The following is an 18,057-nucleotide window of genomic DNA, read 5'->3' on the forward strand; positions in this document are numbered from 1 at the left end:
TTAATCTCTTTAGGTCTTAGTTCCTCAGCCTCCTTATTTATAAAATGGAAATAATAATATCATCTCCTTTATACATTTATGAGCATAAATTACAAATCTATGTTAAGTGTTAGAACAGTGGCGGGTACACAGTGAGCTCCCACTAATGTTATCTATTTTCATTTGTATTTATACTTCCTGATGTCCCAGGGGCAATTTTTTTCCCTCCTCTTTTGTTAAGGTGTCTTGGCTTAAAACATTTGAGAAGCCCTTCCCCAGGATCCTCTCCAATATCCTGCACTTGCCTCTCTTCTGTTGGTCTTTCGTAATGTTTCAGGAATGCACTGTTTTCTTTTCTCTTTTTTACAGCACCATTAAAAACAAAGAGTGGCTGTTTTAGGAATTTAGAAAGTGAAGAGGAATGACTCTCAGTTTCATTCATGTTTAAAATAAAATAATCTAATAATTGGAAATAGAGTGCTATAGTTAAGATTTCAGAGGTCAAGTTGTGAGTAATTTGAAGGTCTCAATTCTCCTCAGAAACTAAACTTGGATCCAGTGTTCATAAAATATAAAGTCTGTAATTAAAACTTTCTCTCATAAGACTTGGGATATGTGTAGCCTCATCTGGTTATGGCTCATTTGGGAATAAATTTCTGATGCCAATGAGGTTTTAAAAAAAGCACAGTGTCTCTTTATTTGGTTAACATGACTTCTGCACTTTGTTTTCCTTGTCAGCTTTAAAAGGAAGAGAAAAAAGCAAAGCACCCTGCCACCCTGCTGAAACTCGGCAGAAGAGTTTCAGTGAACAAAAATTTTCCACCTACAGCAATGTTTGAAGTAGCTGCACAGTGAGGGCCCCACACACTATTCTTGCTGCATCAGAACATCATATTATGTAAAATTGAGAAAGTTCCAGTGCCTGGAAGGCACAGGAAAGCACTAGTGTAGGACTAGAGGGGGCATGTCCCCTGTTCTTTCTTGTCTCTTCCATCTGATATTATCTTTGGCTCAGTGGTCCAGGAATCAAAGGCCAGATACTCCAGTTACCATCACATTGCTGGACCCAACTCTGCCATCACCTCCACTGCCAGAACATAAACGTTTGGAGGGCAGAGGTCAGGACAGGAGCAGCCTAAGAAACTAGAGATCGGTGGGAACTCATCCTGTCTTTGCTCCCCCGCTTCACCAACCGATATTTTCTAGGCTTGTGGTTTTTGCAATTAGAAACAAAAGCATACAAATATTGACCATAACTCAAAGTAACTGAGTGCCTTTGAGCTGCTATGTGCCAAACTCACACACATTATAGGACAGACATTATTATTTCTATATCAAAGGTGAACTTGAGGCTTAGAAGAAGAAGCTGGGAAAATTATTCAAGGTCACAAGTAGCTCATTGTATTAGTCAGGGTTTTCCAGAGAAACAGAAACAACAGGAGATCTGTATGTATTATAAGGAATTGAGCCACACATTTATGAAAGTCCCAAAAGAAGATATCTGCCATCTGTAAGCTGGAGACCCAGGAAAGCCAGTGGTGTAATTCAGTCCAAGGCCAAAGGCCTGTGAACCAGAGGAGATGATGTTGTAAATTCCAGCCCAAGGGCAGGAGAAGGTGAAATGAAATGTCCCAGGTCAAGCAGTGAGGCAGCCAAAAAAAGGGATGAATTTCTTCTTCTGTCTTTTGTTCTATTCATATTTAGGCCCTCAATGGATTGGATTTTTCTCTCTGCCCAATCTTGTGTTCCTAAGGGCACTCCTCAATAATTACCACCTGCAAATCTAACTTTCCACATGGGAGGGATTCCAAAGACAACAGTAAAGGACTGGATAGAATATAGGAAAGAATCATACCCAATAATGCAATTTACTACAACTTTACAGTTAACAACTAGGCTAAATTGCATCCCAGCTTGAAAGAAAAAGTATGAATTGGAGAAAACATTGAGTGTTTGTCTGGAATGTCCTTATATGTATTTAAATCAGTGTCATGTATTTGAGATGAAACTCAGTTTATAAAGACAGGTGGTCCTGAAGAGTTGTGGGCAAGTGGCAATTTTGTAAATTGAATTAAATTCCAAGTGTTGGTAGGAGTTTTCTATTCTAAAGTGAAAAATGCAGTGAATTTATTTTGTGGGTAATCACTGTAAACACTTATTGATTTTTCTATGTCAGGTTTCATATATCAACATTTTATTTCATTTTTATAAAGTCATTTCAGGTTTTTACAACTTCATGTGTGAAATTATAGCATGTTGTCATAAATTTATTGTTGGGCTCTGATTCTTAGTGGATTTCCTTTGCACTAATTTTAAACCAATATGAACCCTAGCAGATTCAAGGGATTCTGGAAAGATCTGGGTGTGGGATTGTGGGAAATGGGTACTATGCAAATAATGAATAGAACAGACAAACAGCCCAGGAGAAGAAACTTTGGACCAAGCTGTATTTCTATACTAAACAAGCAGGAAGAGAGAAAATAGATACTTTGTCCTAGTCATGGCTGGGTATTCATAAGACAGCTACAGAAGAACAAGTCAGTAAGAAAATTAAGGGCTGCAGTTGAAGATTGCTTCCATGCTCTTTGTGAGCTCCAGGGGTGAGAATGGCAAGCTGGGCCAGAAAGTAAGTCAGAACACTGGTGGCTGGGGTCCTGGAGGCCCCAATGTCAGGAAGGAACAGGCTCACAACAGTGCGAGATGCAAGTCTTTTTTATATTCATTGTCCTCCTATTTTTCTGGGAAAGTTGGGGCTCTCTGATATGTTTACTCTATCAGCCAGGCTCCCAGATATATTCTTGATGTTTTACACAGAGAAAATTTAGTTCAAGAAATTGGTTATATAGGAGATGACAGAGCTAAGAAGCCTAAGGTGGGAGAGTGTGGAATCCTTAAGATTAAGAGCAGAAAGCTGCAACCACTGCCTAAAGCTTAAGGGAAGAAAGGATCCAGGGTCACCAAGCAGAAGCTGGGGTTACAGCAGTCCTCGCGGCAACACCGTGTCCCTGGAAGAGACAGCCCCTGCCATAGAAAACACCTGAAGCAGAGAGTTGCAGAAACACGCTGGCTTCTCCCTTTCTGTCCTAACGTCTTCCTTCAATACCCGCCCCTGGCACTGGCTGAACTCATGCAGGAAACAGAGGGCAAAGGAAGCTGGGAAAAGTAATTCTTTTTGATATACAGCACGGCAGAGTAGGGCAGGGGATGGATCTGAGAACAAAAACAGGTCAAAGCCAGCACACAGCCTGAACTACCTTCCTCTCCTTGGAAATATCTTCCTTCTCTTCCATCTCTATGAGTCTCTGATCCTTGTACCAGCCTCGCCCAAGCTCCTGTCACAGCTGGTTTAGAGTTGGGCACAGCTGGTAGGTGGCACCAGGAGACTGGAAGATGAGATCAAAGGTCGAATTGTTCTTTTCCATTCTCTCTCTGCTTTGGAGCCACATCTCTGGCTGGGGTGTTGTCACTCCACAACTATAGATCCTGCTGGTGGCCTCTCTATCATGGCTCTAGGTCTCACTAGGACTCATTAGGAGAGTAATAGTTTCTTTTTACTGCTGATCTCAGGGTGTCTTAATAGCCCTTGTTGATATTCTTAATTAAGCCCACAGCTATGCTATGTCAGCAGTATCTTTATTAAAGTCTCTTCATTTGAACAACTTGGGTTGCATTCCGTTTCCTGCCAGGACCCAGGCTGACACCCTGACCTACTGCACTCTTTCCTGAACTCCTTGCAAATGTCGTGACTTCCCTTTTCCTAGATCTGCAGTGTGGCATTGCAGAAAGAGCCCTGGCCTTTGTGGTGGACGGGCACAGCTTTTTTTTGATTGAATCACTTAATGACTGGGTAACTGGCTGGGCAAATGATTTAACCTTTTAACCATCATTGCCTCCCAAGTGGAAATAATGATGGATTTTTGTTGGGTTAAATGGGAAAATCTGTACCTAGTCTGTGTGTTCCAGGCCTCATCATCAGCTTGTTATCACAAAACAAGGTCTCACATTCTTTTTATATTTCAATTTTTATGGTATGAATTTCCACCATAATTGACTTCAGGAAATTGACTCCCTTCCCACAAGTTCCCTTGCTAACCTGTTTCTTTTGCAGTTGCCATGGGCTTCTGTCCTGTTATTTTTATTTTTTTATTTTTTAATTTTTTTTGCCCTAACTCCCACATGGCCAGCATCTGCTTACAAGTCCACTTGCTGAAGCCTCGCCAAAGCTGAAGTTTATCCAGGGTCACTGTCCGTTAGGAGAACACAGCCCATGCCAAGGGTGTTGACTCTTACTGCTCCCTTTTTTAAAGAGCCTGGTCCTTGGGAAGCCTCCATGTGGCCTGTTTCTGTGGAGAGGACGAGGGCTGGCTCTAAGCCGTCTCAGTCCCAAACATGCAGAGCCTCTGAGAATCACTCTAACTAGTTCCTCACCTAGTACCACATGAAAACAAAACAACTCACAGAGGTTCTGGAACTTGCTTCCACCTTCTCTTCTAAAGGGAGGTCGTGGCCAGGGCTTAGAATGGGAACAGATGCTTTGCCATCTGCTCCATTTTCTCCTACCCTCCGCAGTTCTCCCCCAACCCCCACACCCTCCTGCTTCTTCCATTCTCCAAATTGAAGCTTCTATATACATCACCCATTGTGGGATGGAGCAGGGAGGCTCACTGAGGGAGGAGAGCTCCAGATGTCCTCTATGTATGAGTCAGAGGGCATCACTCCAGTTACACATGAAGGATTCCTGGAACAATACTTGGAAATGGTATATTCTCAATAAATGGTAGATGGCATTATCATATAAGTAAGGAATCTCTTAGCATTCAGATGCTACAAGTGCTTCAAGGTTCAATTTAGATGTCAGTTCTTACAAGAAGCCTGGCTGTAAACTCTTCAGTAGAAAGTGATCTCTCCCTCTGTATCAGTGTCCTAGGGCTGCAGTTAGAAAGTACCAAACACTGGGTGGCTGAAAACCACAGAAATGTGCGCCCTCACAGTTCTGGAGGGTACAAGTCTGAAATCAGTGTGTTGGCAGACCCATCTTCTCTCTGCCTGCTCTAGGGACAATGTTTCTTTGCCTCTTCCTGGCTTCCCATGGTCCTCTGCAATCCTTGGTGTACCTGGCTTTGTAGCTGCATCATTCGAAACTGTCTGTGTTGTCTCATGGGTGTCTTCTCCCTGTTTGCCTTCACCTTCACATGGTATTCTCCTCTTTCATAAGAACAGCAGTCAGAGTAGGGCTACACTGAGGGCCTCATTTCAGCTTGATTATGTTTGCAAAGACCCTGGTTCCAAATCAGGTCACATTCTGAGGCGCTGGGGATTAGGACTTTATAATATCTTTTTGAGGTACATAACTGAACTCATAATACCCTTCAATAATCTAAAATCTAATAGCAACTACCTAGTTCTCTTTTGACATCCATCACATTTTAGCTTCTCTTTAAGTAATTTATCTTTTATGCCCTCTTACAACAGACCTAGGGCAGAATCTGTTTGTGATTTTCTCTTTGCCCTGGCAATACCTGCCTGGCCATATAGCTTTGATAGTTAATAAATGACTGGGCTTCTTTCTTGACTCACAACCAATCCATTAGACTGGAGCATGCTGTCGCCTACTTGGTATATGCATTTCTGAGTTCCTTGTGTTTTCAGCTCTTTGGTTCATTTTTTTTTCCTTGAAAGAATATAGATCAGGAGGGTGGGTTTGGTTGGCTGAAATAGCTGGCTGCTGCCTGACTCAGGTAGTTAAATATTTATGTTTTCTGGGAGTGAAAAGCAGACTTCACTCTACCAGGGAAACAATCTTGTTTGTCTCCAGTTTATGGCTCTTTTTTCTTCTTTTTTTAATTTCAGCATCTTGATGATGTCCTTAGTTACAGTTGCCATGGAAGTACTGTAGAGTTCCCTGCAGTGCTGGGTGCGGTGGTGCCTGGAGCCTACTTTAGTGCAGATTTATGATGATGTTCAAGCCGTGGGTTTCATTTGCTAGTTTTATGGCTTAGTAATTGGTTGTCATCAGGGGGGTGATATGTATTTATTTTGGTTGCCTGATTTATTACACTGGTTTCTTTTCCCTTTTCATTGGTTCTAGAGTGCTCATCACCTCTTTAAATGATCAACCCATGATTTCACAGAATGTAATGGCAGGGCCAGCCCCATCCTGTCACCAAGTAAATCAATAAGTGGATGCAGTCCTTCAGTATCAATGTGGTGAGGGGCGATCTAGGCTTGTCAGAGCACTTGCAATCTTTTAAGGATGTACCATTTGAGAATCGAGACTGAGTAACGGGACGAGAGAAAACTGTGCTATTGGGAGACTTAGATTCGTTTGCTTCTGTAAAATGGAAATAGTAATAGCAATACCTGTGCTACCTACTTGGTAGGATTGTGATAAAGGCCACGTGATTAATGCATGGGAAAGCAATTTGTAAGCTATATGGTGCCATAAATGCTCACAAATGTCATTGTGAATTACAACAAGTAGACTCTTAATAGTCTTGGCTCTGCCTTTGACCTACATGTCTTTGACCTGGGTGAACATGAGAAGAAACAATCTCTGGTGAAACCATGAGATATCACCTCACATCTGTCAGAATGGCCATCACCAATAAACAAGTGGTGGTGGGGATGTGGAGAAAAGCGAACCCTTGTGCACCGTTGGTGGGAATATAGACTGGTGCAGCCACTCTGGAAAGCAGTTTGGAAATACCTCAAAAAATAAAAAATAGAACAACAATAAATTAATTAGAAAAATGAAATAAAGTCTCTCTTATTAATCTATTGCTTGTGTGGCATATTGACATATACTATTATAATTTTGTTCCTTCAAAAAAATTTTTATATACTTTGGTTTAGGGCAGACACTTAGTCTCTTACTAAAACACATTTAGGTGTGCAGACTTCAAAAATTCTAGAGCAAAGTTCTGAATACACTTAGTGATTTGATTTATGTATTTTAGTTTTACAAATCTGTTAATTTATTCTGGAGATGCTCTAAAAATTGATGTCATTGTAATTAAACAGATTTCTTAATAAAGAATTTTCTGCCTGACAAGTCCAGATATACTTATTATATAATTTTTCTTGAAGCATTTTCTTTTCTTTTTTCCTTTTTATTGAATTTATTGCGGTGACATTGGTTGTTGAAGCATTTTATTTTTCTCTTTTTAATTATTTTTAATCCTTATTGTATTTTTTCCAATACCATATAGTCCCCTTATACCCCCCCCAGCAATCACCACACTGTTGTCCATGTGCATGAGTCCTTTTTCCTTTTTGCTCAATCCCTCAATACCCTATGCCACCCCTAGCTGTCATCCTGCTCTCCATCTCTGAGTCTGTCCCCATTTTTCTTGTTTGTTCAGTTTGTTCATTAAATTCCACATATGAGTGAAATCATATGGTATTTGTCTTTCTCTGACTGGCTTATTTCACTTAGCATAATGTTCTCCAGGTCCACATTGCCACAAAGGGTAAACCTTTCTTCTTCTTATGGCCGAGTAGCATTCCATTGTGTAAATGTCCCATAGTTGTTTATCCACTCATCTACTGATGGACACTTGGGCCACTTCCGTATCTTGGTGATTGTAAACAATGCTGCAGTGAACATAGGAGTGCTACGTTCTTTCAAATTATGTTTTGGGTTCCTCTGGATATATTCCCAGAGGTGGGATCACTGGATCAAAAGGCAGGTCCATTTTTAATTTTTGAGGTATTACCATACTGTTTTCCACAGTGACTCCACCAATCTGCATTCCCATCAACAATGTAAAGGATTCCCTTTTCTCCATATCCTCACCTGCAGTTGTTGTTTGTTGATTTATTGAAGGTAGCCATTCTGACAGATGTGAGATAATATCTCATTGTGGTTTTAATTTGTATTCCTCTGATGATTAGTGATGTTGAACATCTTTTTATATGTCTATGGCCATCTGTATGTCCTCTCTGGAGAAGTGTCTATTCAGGTCTTTTGCCCATTTAAAAAATATTTTACTTATTTATTTTTAGAAAGAGGGAAAGGGAGGGGGAAAGAGAGTGAGACAAACATCAATGTGTGGTTGCCTCTCGCATGCCCCCAACTGGAGACTTGGCTCGCAACCCAGGCACATACTCTGACTGGGAATCGAACCAGCGACCTTTTGGTTCACAGGCTGGCTCTCTATCTACTGAGCCACACCAGTCATGGCCCATTTTTTAGTTGGATTGTTTGGTTTTCAGTAGTTGGGTTTTGTAAGTTCTTTATAAGTTTTGGACATTAATCCCTTAACAGATGTATTGGTGAATATGCTCTCCCATTTTCTGGGTTGTCTTTTTATTCTGTTGATGATTTCCTTTGCTGTATGAAAACTTCTCAGTTTGATGTAGTCCCATTTCTTTATTTTTTCATTAGTTTACCTTGCCTGGGGAGATATATCCAATACAATATTGCTACAAGCAATGTCTGAGATTTTGCCGCCTATGTTTTTTTTTCTACTATTTTTGTGGTTTTGGGTCTAACATTTAAATCTTTGATCCATTTTGAATTTATTCCTGTGTGTGGTGTAAGAAGGTGGTCTAGCTTCATTTTTCTGCATGTATCTGTCCAGTTTTCCCAATACCATTTATTGAATAGACCATTTTTAGCCCATTGTATGTGCTTGCTTCCTATGTCAAATATTAATTGACTATAAAGGTGTGGGTTTATTGCTGAGCTCTCTATTCTGTTCCATTGTTCTACATGTCTGTTTACATGCCAGTACCATGCTGTTTTGATTACTATGGCCTTGTAGTAGAGTTTGATATTAAGTAGTGTGATTTCTCCAACTTTGTTCTTCTTTTTCAGGATTGCTGTTGCTATGCAGGGTCTTTGTGGTTCCACATACATTTCTGAAATATTTTAGTGAAGTTCTGTGAAATACATCATTAGAATGTTGATAGGAATTGTGTTGAATCTACAGATTGCTTCAGGTAGTATGGACATTTTAATGATGTCAATGCTTCCTATCTATGAACACAATATGCACTTCCAGCTATTTGTATCTATTTCTATTTCTTTCTTCAGTGTCTTATAGTTTTCTTAGTACAGGTCTTTTACTTCCTCAGTTAGATTTATTCCTAGGTATTTTATTCTTTTTGTAGCACTTGTGAATGGAATTGTTTCCTTAATTTCCCTTTCTGGTAGTTCGTTATTAGCATATAAAAATGCAACTGATTTCTGGACATTAATTTTGTATTCTTTGCTGAATTCATTTATCAGCTCTAGTGGTTTCTTTGAATCCTTTTCAATTTGCTTATTTTTAGCAAATGTTTTTGTGTTGAATGTAGTTGGTATCTAGCATTGACTCATTTTCCAAATGCAAATATACTTTTTTTCCCAGTTGACTCTCTCCTACCAGCAGGTTGTCCAAGTCTCCTTTAAAGTGCTGTCTGAACATGATTAGCTCATCCTTCACAGGAAACAGGCTTTTTGCCCACTTACAAAAGTAGAATGAAGTCTGATAATTTGATTTGTAAATTAGAAAAAATTTTAAAAAACCCAGAACACTTAGAAATCTAATTTCTAGGCTCAGGACTATTATTATGAGACACTTAAAGAAATGAAATACCCAGAAATGAAAGGAAAAGCTGCAATTTGCATGGTTTCGAGTAGAATGCAGCAGAATTTCCATTTTACTTTCAATATCAAGTGGTTATAATGTGAGGCAGTGTAAATAAGTTGAGAAACCAAGCCTTTATGGAAGACAACAGCAGTTTCATGTGAGCACACAAGTATTTAAGCAACTTAGCATGAAAACTTGGCCATATGCTCAGGCCTATTTTTCTATATTTAGATTTTTGATACAAATTCTCTGTCTTTCTCTAGAAAATAAACCCAGGCAGCCTTCAAAGCCAAAAATGAAGAACTCATTTTACTAAAGTGTCAATAATGTCAGCTCTAAAATACCAGAATTTTCAGTTCCATCTAATCAAATAATCATCTTGACAATTTTTGTAGCCATAGTTGCTTATGGAATTGATGAAAGTGACTATTTGTTTAAAACAAAGTCCAAAGTTAGTTAAATATAGAATATGTAGTACAGATTTGATTGTACCACATGGATGGTTTCGCCCCAAAATATTCTTCATAAATCATCAAGGAAAGAAATAATCTGTTGCTCTTGCATTATTTAGTTACCTACCTCGACCTTCCACTTCACTTCTGGATGTTTATGCAGACTTTATCAGAATAACATTTTGTAGGGTGAAAATAGTTTATCATGCCACATCTCTCCATTTGCCAGTTTAAAACTTTCTCTTTAATTTTTGATTGGTGCCTCTTTGTACCATCTCTTTAAGCCTCAATTTCTGCATGTGCAGAGTGGATAAAATAACACCTGTAAAATAATATAAGGTTGCAGCAATAATTAGTGGAATGGTACAATGTACCTCACACTGGGCCTGGCATATAGTAAATGCTCAATAAATCTTAACTATCTTAGTTTTACTGTTAAAGATGCGAACTTGGAAGTCATTAAAACTTTATAGTCTAGTTTTTTAGTTATGAAAGACAATTATTTTGATATAAGTCTGAAAATGTTCTTAAAATGAATGTAATGCTTCTACACATAAAGTGAAGTATAGAATTTAAACAGTTACCTTCATTAATTGATCAAAGACTTTGTTTATCTTACTGATTGATAAATGCTTTGGAGCAGAGCTTGATGCACAATGGTTCACTTTGCTTGGATATTATTTTTATTGTAATTTTTGCGAGGAGGCACTCCTTATCTATGATGATGAGATAAGAATGTGGGTGCAAGTGGTTTATTTGGGAAGTGATCCCAGCAAGCATGACCAGGAATGGGAGAGTAAGAGTGGCAAGAGCAGAATGCCATTAAAGGTACCCTGATAAGAGGGCTACCACCAGAGTGGTCTAGTGAGTTCCATCCCACTGGGGCCCCTCTGAGAGACAGCAGAAACCTGTTGGCTTTGAGCAACCTCATCCATGTAGCTTGGTATTGTACAAATCTTATCACTTTTTAGGAGTGTTACCACATGAAAAGTTGGGGAAGAGTTGCGATGAAGAATCTTTGAGAGAAAAGTACAGACCTAACACAGAGAAAGGAAACTTTATGTTAGGCTGTGTGGTCAAAGGCTATGAGGTCAGAAGTTGGAGTTTAGGGTCTTTCTATACTGAAAAACTGTCCAGAAAATAGAAGTCCAGTAAAAACAGTATGAATAGGTGAAAAACAGAGGGAGGCAAATAGAAGTCTTTATCAGAGCTGTCTCAAAGCAAATAGACTGCTTGTGGAGAGCAGCACATGGCACATTATCTCATTTAATTCTTATAATAATCGTGTGAATGGGGATCTTGACTTTTTCCCTCAATCCCCAACCAAACTATTTTACAGAACATAAAAGGGACATTTCAGAGGTTTTGCTATTTGCCCAAGGTTGCAAAACTTGGACTCCCAAGAGCAAAGACCAGGACTTGATTTTGTTTGATGTTGGAACCCATTGTCTTTTCTTTGTTTCAGACCTAATTATTCTCTCTCTCTCACAGAGATTGGTTGTTTGCTTGAAAATTCAAAGGGATCCCTATGCCATGGTGAAGAACAATGACTTCCAAGCTTTCTGCTGTCAGTGATTCCATAATACTGTGGGCTAAGTGACATCTGCTAAACTTTCAATACCACCTTTAATTTAATAATTGTTTGTTTCTTAAATTAAGAATTTAAGTCCTTGCCCTGGCTGGCGTAGCTCAGTGGATTGAGTGTGGGCTGCGAACCAAAGTGTCGCAGGTTCGATTCCCAGTCAGGGCACATACCTGGGTTGCAGGCCATGGCCCCCAGCAACTGCACATTGATGATTCTCTCTCTCTCTCTCTCTTTCTCCCTCCCTTCCCTCTCTAAACATAAATAAATAAAATCTTAAAAAAAAGAATTTAAGTCCTTGTTTATTTTAATGGCCATTAATTTTTTTGAAATACTTTTGATTTGATAGTAATAAAACTGTTTTGTTAATTGTTTAAAGCATTCATTATTAGCATCTCCCTTTAATTATATTGGAATATGCTGTTTGAATCAATATTAGTTAAAAGAACCAGAGGTGATTTAAAAAATCAAGGAAGAAAAGGTTGTAAATTATTAAAGGCTAGAAATGGAAACAATAATGAAGTCCAGACATAGAAAATGCAGGACAGATTGTGCTGAACTGTGTCCCAGAAAAGATCTGAGAGACACACAAGATGAAGCCTGTTGTAAAAACAGGTTGCTGAGCTGTAGGATTCGAGCATATGGGAGCCGAAGCACAATCCTTTTAGTCCACCCAGCATTGTTTGGGCCTTAGAAGAATAATGGCTTTCGTTTCTGGCTTTACATTTTAAGTAAGATGGATTTAGAAGAGCCTATGATCATTATTAAAGAAAGTGTTGGGTGGATAGATAGAGGGATCTATGCATTATGTAAGTTGTTACTTCAGTCTCCTGCAGTAGGAAGGGGAGGCATCTTGCTACTCACATTCCTTCTTAGACTCACATACCTTAAACCACATTATTAGTTTCCTTCAGGTCAAAAATGTAGTTGGAATGACCACTAGGTGGTGCTCAAATTACTGTACAGAATTCCATGATTTCTAGTACAATATAAGGATATGCACTCCTAGAACCAAAAAGCAGAATGTATTCAACTATTTTAGCCTCAACACATAAAGATTTCATATATTGAGAGGACTATCAATGGTTTTTAAAATATGTGATATCAAAATGTTTGTCCACATTTTTTCTATTAAGCTTAAGAAGAATTCTAATACACTAGATTTTGGGGCATTTATCAGGATTTTTATTTATATTATTATATCTTTTGGTTGCCAACACTGTTAAAAAGTTGTTTTTCCACATTTATACCTCATCTTTCAATGCCATCTCCAAAATGTTTAAGATATGGATTGATAATTCTGTCAAAAGTAGTGATTTGGGGGGAAAGGGAAATAAAAGGCAAGCAGAATGATTTACTAATTACCGAGGCAAGAAAGCAACACTGTAGTTTAAAGTAGATGCTGTCACTACTGGATGGTTTTAAACTGTCTGAGGCACAATTTTAAAATAACTTTTTTCTTCCAACCCCAGTCCTGGATCAATCCAAAAATTTGTTTTCTCCAGTCATACACTCGAACTGCCAGGCTGCCAAGGAAACATCTCATAACAGGACAGTTTGGTGCTATTATAAAGTCAAGGCTTTGTGTAGAGGGTGGAGGTTCTGAAAAGATGGCAACTTGGATGCATTCCTCCTCACTGTCCCTGTCAGACCCACATGGCTCCCTTTCCTGAGCTTCTGAGGTCCCGAGTCTGAGGTGGCTGGAGGGTGCTGGCTCTGCCTGTGTCCTTGAGAAAAAGCCAACTGGTCTCTCTCCCCAAGGGCCAGCTTTGCTCCCACCTAAAGGGTAACAAAAATGTCCATAGCAATAGTGTCCCTAAGAGCAGAAAGTAAAAACCACCTACACATCAATTAGTAGCAATATAAATTAATTGGCTGTGATATATTTGTACAATGAATATTATATTATACAGCACTGATGAAGAAGGAACTATAGCTCCATGTAGCCACATGTAGACAAGTATGCATTTATGCATTGTATATATAATAATAAGTTAAAAACTGTGAAACAATACTATATATATTTTTTAAAAAGATGATGGCTACTTTTAGGAAGAGAAAGGCTACAGGGGCTTCATTTACAACTGTAATATCTTAATTTGTGAGCTGAATGGTGGGTGGAGGCGTGATGATTGAGATATAATTTATGATGGAGGGACTGAGCAAAAGGTAAAAGGACTCATGGACAATAACATGGTGATTGCTGGGGGAATATAAGGGGACTAAATGGTAATGGGAAAATACAATAAAAATTAAATAGAAAAAGAAAAAAGAGATATAATATATGTATTTTTGGCATGTCTCAAATAATCGAAAGGAGAATAGGGGAGAAGAAGGGGGAGAGTGGAGGATGAGGACAAAAGGAAGGGAGAAGAGGAGAGGAAAGGAAGAGGGAGAAGACCATGTGGGAAGGAGCAGGAATGGGAAGCAGTAGGCCAGTGAGCTCTAGGAGGTGTGCAGTTTTAGCAAGGAGTCACCACCATGGAGACTCAGTGTAAAAGGAGGGAACACCGAGGGGGCGAATCTGAGATCTGTGTGTGACTGCCAGGAAAATCAGATGAAAGAGAAGGATGGAAATAGAGCAGATTCATTCATTCAAAATGTATTTGTTCACTATATGTGCTTTGCACTGTTCCAGATGCAGCAGTGGACAAAACAGCCAAAAATCTGCTGTTATGGAGCTGAGATGTTTGGCAGGTAAATTCTTTCAGTGTGCAACCTGTTCAAGTGTGAACTTCCCAGCCGGACACCTGGGGAAGGAGAGAGATTCATGCATTCTACAAATATGTGTTGAACACTTCATAGATGGCAAACACTGCTGGATGCTAAAGATATGGAATGGATCCTCGCTTTTGCTTTTGAAGCGAGGAGAATTCAGTGAGGAGAGTCACACATATACTTAGATACTTGCGGTTCAGTGTGTTGGAGGAAAGCACAAGGTACCTTTGGAACACAGAGGAAGTGGTGGGGAGTGTTGGGATTCTGCTTCTGCTTGGACATAGAGTTGATGATCTTTGAGGGCCATGATGGGAATTCAGAGTCAGCGTCAGTTCGTGAGCTTGGGTGAAAGATTCTGCCTGTGGAGCATATGCCTCAGGGGAGATGCATGCTGTAGGGCTCCGGGAGAGCCTGCTGTCCAAAACCGTTTCCTTGTATCTGCTCTCCTCACACCAATCTGTCATTGTTATAAATTCACTCCATTGCCTCAATACATTTTTATTATGAATAATACACTATTGTTTAGGAAGATGTTTTATAAATAAATTCTTCATAGTCTAATTTGCAAGTTTAATATTTTGACAAGAGCTATGTCCCAAAATGTTTTGTTGGCAGTAGCGCATAAAGAGCTGTGATATTCTGAGAGACACAATCCAATATAAAATATGGACATGATGTGTCTGTGATTTTTCTCATTTTCTTTTGCTTCTTCAAGTCTTCTAAGATTTGAAGAGTTCCACAGAGAAAAGAAGAGCTGTGGATGAGGGAGTGGCTTCAGGAAAGGATCCGTGAAGGAGGTGGGAAAGGGTCTCCAGCAGTTAGGGAAGGAATGGGGGGCGTAGATACGAAGCAAGGTACAGACTGAGACCTTTTCCATCAAGATTGCTCTGGAACTTTGTGGAATATTCCCCACTCTCTAAGTGACAGTTATAGTGTTACAATGAAGCAAATAAGAAAAAAAGAGACTACCATTCATTCAGTGATTAAGTTTTATGCCTACTGCTTGCCCGCCATGCGCCAGGCGCTGTGGGAGGCACCAGGGCATGGCCTGCAGCATGCAGTGAAGGCCGTGGCTGTGAGTGCTGAGAGTGTGTGTTCTGCTACCAAAAGGAGTGAAGCTGTGCTCTGTGAAACCCTAAACTCAACTCACTGAAAGCATGGTACTTGAGGTTTGGCTTTCAAAATGACTTAAAATCCTGTTTCCAAGTCCAGTCTTAAGAAGGACTTGTACTTGTCAAGGTTTTATGTAAGGGAAACTGCCCATTAGAAATGGAAGATCTGATTGTTTACTTTACTGGTCTCCTTTCATCTAAAAAACTTAAAAAATATATTAACTTCTGGAAACTGCATTCGTTAGGTCTGGTAGGAAAAGGAAATCCCTGCTTTTTCCATTTTCAATTCCCAGGTGGGTTAGTTTGCTTTTAAGATGTAGGGAAATAGCCTAGGGAACTACTGGACAACAGTTTGCTCAGCATTTTGAACACAGTAACCTTTTGCGGGTCAGTAACTGCAGTGCCCTTGGGAGAATTTCCAGGAATTCAAGATGTTGGATCAATCTCCCCCAGGTGGGAGGCAGACACCTCCTTTTTGGAGAACTGTATGACTAGACTGAGGGAAGCTTCTCTTTACATATAGGGACTTAGGAAGGTGGGATGGGGTGGGCTAGAGGGGAGATAAACAATATAGTAAATAAAATTAGTGTCCTTAAAAAATATTTGTGGCCCTAGTAGGTGCCAGCACTGTTATGCTCCAAGGGGGAAAATAACAGAGCCCTGTGTTCGAGGAGCTCACAGACAATTGGGTGAGACAGATCAATGTGTGGGAAGTGCTAAAGTCAGTCCAAGTATGGTACTGTGGTAGTAATGGGCTGAGTGGACCTCCGGGAAGTCCTGGGCTGAATCCTGAGGGTGCAGTCCTTAAGTAGGAGAGGGTTTGGGGAAGAGCTTTCCACACTGGGGACATTCCACATGCACGAGGTAGGTTGGGGGCTTTTAAGTGGTTTAGGATGGTAAGGGAAGAACACAAAAGATGAGGCTGAAGTAGAGGTCCCCATTTGCCATGCTGAGAAATCTGAATAGCCTCTTCAACACTCCATAGAGACACTGAGGGATCAACTAAGGCTGTGAGCATTTAAAAGAGGGTTTTTAAAAAAAAAACTGTTTCTATAATCTTTATTTTCTTCATTTATAAAATTTAAAAGTTCTCATTAAAGAAAATTTAGAGGTTTTATAGAAAGGTATAAACAGAAACAGAAGATCAACTTTATTTCCATCACACAGAGACAACCATTGCTAATATTTTGGCATGTTTGGTATATATCTATTTGCAAGTTTGTGATCATTTTATATATAATACTAGGGTTTGTTTTTTTACATTAACATTATTTCCTGGACATTTCCTTACTTTATATTATTTTTATTTATAAATTTCTAACTTTGAAATCATTTGAGACTTACAGAAGTGTTCCAAAGAGAGTGCAAGAGTTTCTGCATGTCCTTCACCCAGCTCTCTAATGTTTATTTTACGTTTTATTTCCTATCTCCTCATCTCTCTGTCAAAATGTACTTACCTCTATTATATTTCCACTGAGGTTTCTAAAGTGACTACTAACTAAACTGGAAAACTGGCCATAGTCCTGTGAGCCAATGGACTTTCTCAGCCTGAAACACAACTGTACTTGAACAAGGTCTTGGGGAGTCACAGTGCATTAACCTAGAAGAGTGGAAATTCCGGGCAGGGAGGGGACTTTCAGGACCCTATAGCTTAGCCTGCATATGGAAGCAGCTGTGAGCCCTCCTTCCAGATGAATCCTGACTCACTAAGATATCGATAAGTGATCTGCAGATGTTTCTTTTTATATTTAAGAAAAGTAATAAAAACGACTTTCTGTGTTATCTTGACTAGTTTAAACCCTGAGTGTGATCCAACATTTACTGGCATTGCTTAAAGCCAATGCTGAATGATTTATGATCAGTCCTGAAGTACTGGGTTAATTACTTGGTCCTCACAGATCGTCCAAGGAAAATATCAAATGCTGGCAAAAGTCACCACTAATGATAGAAACAAACTATTTCCAAGCCTCAGTCCTAGATCCTCTGCTTGTTCCTTTTCACCATCTGATATAGTTTCTTTCTTTTTAAAACATCCTTAACACTTATTTGTCTTCTCTTAGGGCTATTTTCGTACTATGCCTTTCACGTATGCATGAGATGTGTGCATGAGCTTATTTCTTATTATATTGTATATTTTCTGAGTAATGCTGTATCTTTTTCATTTTTAAGTAGTGCACAGTTCTCAGTACCATGCCTTGCTACTTATCACATGTTAAATATTTTTTAAAATTAAAATTTATTAATTTTTATTTTTTTACTTGAAAATTTATTTAATTTTTTTAGTTTATTTTCTATTGTATTTTCCATTACTATTTGTCCCCCTTATACCCCCTCCACACTGAAATCACCACAGTGCTCTTCATATCCATGGGTCCTTTCCCTTGTAGAAATCATGAAGTCTCAGAGTTTCAAGTAATATCTTTCAGTATGTAAATTCTGTTGGGTATCTCAAAATTCTTCCTACATGGTTCTATTTCAGTAACATAATTTCATTGCAAATTCCAGAAAGCTAATATTAAAGTAATCCTTCCTCTTCGTCTCTTACTGTGATAGGCTAAATCGTATCCCCCAAATTCTAATGTTGAAGTCCCCAGGTACTTCAGAATGTGACTATATTTAGAGATAATTGAGGCAAAATG

At 39.2% G+C, this 18,057-nt stretch overlaps 1 protein-coding gene across 2 annotated transcripts in view; it reads left to right on the forward strand.

Annotated features, from left to right (window-relative positions):
* PRIM2 (DNA primase subunit 2) overlaps positions 1-18,057 on the forward strand; it is a 377,158-nt gene that overhangs the window by 47,080 nt on the left and 312,021 nt on the right. Inside the window, exon 3 of one of the 2 annotated variants that reach the window (XM_045843197.1) lies at positions 14,227-14,285. The exons of the other annotated variant lie outside the window; for it this stretch is intronic. The gene's annotated coding sequence lies outside the window, so the exon portion shown is untranslated. The remainder of the gene's footprint in view (positions 1-14,226; positions 14,286-18,057) is intronic. 2 annotated transcript variants of the gene reach the window in all.

This window comes from Phyllostomus hastatus, unplaced genomic scaffold, assembly GCF_019186645.2.
Source record: "Phyllostomus hastatus isolate PE091 unplaced genomic scaffold, TTU_PhHast_1.1 phas_contig_40, whole genome shotgun sequence".
Taxonomy (NCBI): Eukaryota; Metazoa; Chordata; class Mammalia; order Chiroptera; family Phyllostomidae; genus Phyllostomus; species Phyllostomus hastatus.